A 2500-nucleotide genomic window follows, 5' to 3' on the forward strand; every position below is an offset into this window, starting at 1 on the left:
GCCGGGCGGCGCCTTCACGGGCGGTCGTCGGCTACGTTTGCCCTGCTTAGCGGGACAACTTGTGTTTAGCAAGCTGAGAATGAGCGATAACAGGTCCGTGATGCCCTTAGATGTTCTGGGCTGCACGCGTGCTACAATGTGGGTCGCAGCGTGTTCTCGCCAATAGGCGCCCCCATTCCGAGAGGAACGGGAAATCACTAAAATGCCCATCTAGTCGGGATTGGGGACTGCAACGGTCCCCATGAACCTGGAATTTCTAGTAAGCACTAGTCATTAGCTAGTGCTGATTACGTCCCTGCCCTTTGTACACACCGCCCGTCGCTACTACCGATGGATTATTTAGTGAGGTTTCTGGAGGCTTACCTTCCGCGGTTCCTTCGTGAGCTGCAGCTGGCATGGCTGAAGTTGACCGAACTTGATGATTTAGAGGAAGTAAAAGTCGTAACAAGGTTTCCGTAGGTGAACCTGCGGAAGGATCATTACTGATGATCGTCCGCGAGTGACCAACCATGGGCTGCCTTCGGTGTAGCTCGGTCGCTCGCTTGCTATGTGTCAGAATTTGTTGAAAGCCAACTCGTTCGTTGTACACTTTGATGGGTGACCATCACTGTGTCTCCGTGCCGAGCTAGATCTCCCCTAGCCGTAAGGCACTTGAACGCCCCTTCGACGACGAGTTGCATGTGTGTGGTATGTGTCAGAATCTGGTGAAGCTTTCTGCATGTGATGTGCCTTGTGTGGATCCGTGGCCATTGCATTGTGTCTGGTGCTTAGATACCCAGACACTTAGAACGCTTGCGCGGAAAGCAAACTCGATCGTTGTACACTTTGATGGGTGACCATCACTGTGTCTCCGTGCCGTGCTAGATCTCCCCTAGCCGTAAGGCACTTTGAACGCCCCTTCGACGACGAGTTACAAGAGTGTGGTATGTGTCATAATCTGGTGAAGCTTTCTGCATGTGATGTGCCTTGTGTGGATCCGTGGCCATTGCATTGTGTCTGGTGTGTAGGTACCCAGACACTTAAGCAAACTCGATCGTTGTACACTGTGATGGGCGAGCATCACTGTGTCTCCGTGCCGTGTAAGAGCTCCCCTGGCCATCAGGCACTTGAAAGGTCCTTCGACGACGAGTTACAATAGTGGTGTGTTAGATACGTCAGGTGATGGTATCTACTGTTGTGCAATACGTATCCGGCCACGGCACGGAACGAACGGGAACTGTGGTGCAGACATACAAAGAGTTAAGCCTATTAGTCATTAACTCTAAGGACGGGGCCATGGGGCGGTACGCAAAGGATACGGATGAGCGAGTATGCAGGCCCAATACTCAATAGCTCGATCCGATCCAAGCACATGAGTTGACTGCGGCGCCAGGTTAACCAATGTGCTAGATTCTATTTGGCCAGTAGAATCTTGTGTCTTATGCGATTTGATACCAAGACACCAGAACGAAAGTTAGTTGAAGAGTTATTAAACTCTTATGAAGTATGGTTGTGCAATCACAACTTATGACTTTAACCTATAAAGTGGATATGGACTTGCAATTATAACATGGAATCTCTACACACCCCATGAGCTCGATCCAATCCACGCACACGAGTTGCCTGAGTAGCGACAGGTATACCGATGTGCAATACGTATCCGGCCACGGCACGGAACGAACGGGAACTGTGGTGCAGACATACAAAGAGTTAAGCCTACTAGTCATTAACTCTAAGGACGGGGCCATGGGGCGGTACGCAAAGGATACGGATGAGCGAGTATGCAGGCCCAATACTCAATAGCTCGATCCGATCCAAGCACATGAGTTGACTGCGGCGCCAGGTTAACCAATGTGCTAGATTCTATTTGGCCAGTAGAATCTTGTGTCTTACGCGATTTGATACCAAGACACCAGAACGAAAGTTAGTTGAAGAGTGATTAAACTCTTATGAAGAATGGTTGTGCAATCACAACTTATGACTTTAACCTATAAAGTGGATATGGACTATCAATTATAACATGGGGCACACACCATGTTCTCGATCCAATCCACGCACACGAGTTGCCTGAGTAGCGACAGGTATACCGATGTGCAATACGTATCCGGCCATAGGCACGGAACGAACAGGAACTGTGGTGCAGACATACAAGGGCCATGGGGCGGTACGCAAAGGATACGGATGAGCGAGTATGCAGGCCCAATACTCAATAGCTCGATCCGATCCAAGCACATGAGTTGACTGCGGCGCCAGGTTAACCGATGTGCTAAGAGAGTTGTTCCTGGGCCTTCAAAGTGACTTCAAAACTATCTTAGCGAATGGTGGCCATGGGCGTAGACATGAGCCACAAGTCACAAGGCCTGGGACTATTGGGTAATAAAGACAACTTAGTCAGAAAGTTAGTCTTTGGACGTACCACCGGGATTGTGTTACATTGGGAACCTTACTATAAAACCCTAGGCAGGGGATCACTCGGCTCATGGATCGATGAAGACCGCAGCTAAATGCGCGTCACAATGTG

The 2500-nt window shown here is 49.8% G+C and overlaps 1 non-coding gene across 1 annotated transcript in view; it reads left to right on the top strand.

Moving 5' to 3' along the window:
- The first annotated feature begins 2431 nt into the window (after window positions 1-2431).
- Window positions 2432-2500, top strand: part of LOC125772780 (5.8S ribosomal RNA) — a 158-nt gene continuing 89 nt past the window's right edge. The window contains exon 1 of the ribosomal RNA XR_007419631.1: window positions 2432-2500. This exon is cut by the window's right edge and continues 89 nt beyond it. This is a non-coding gene — a ribosomal RNA (5.8S ribosomal RNA).

Source organism: Anopheles funestus, assembly GCF_943734845.2.
Source record: "Anopheles funestus chromosome X unlocalized genomic scaffold, idAnoFuneDA-416_04 X_unloc_111, whole genome shotgun sequence".
In the NCBI taxonomy this organism is placed as follows: Eukaryota; Metazoa; Arthropoda; class Insecta; order Diptera; family Culicidae; genus Anopheles; species Anopheles funestus.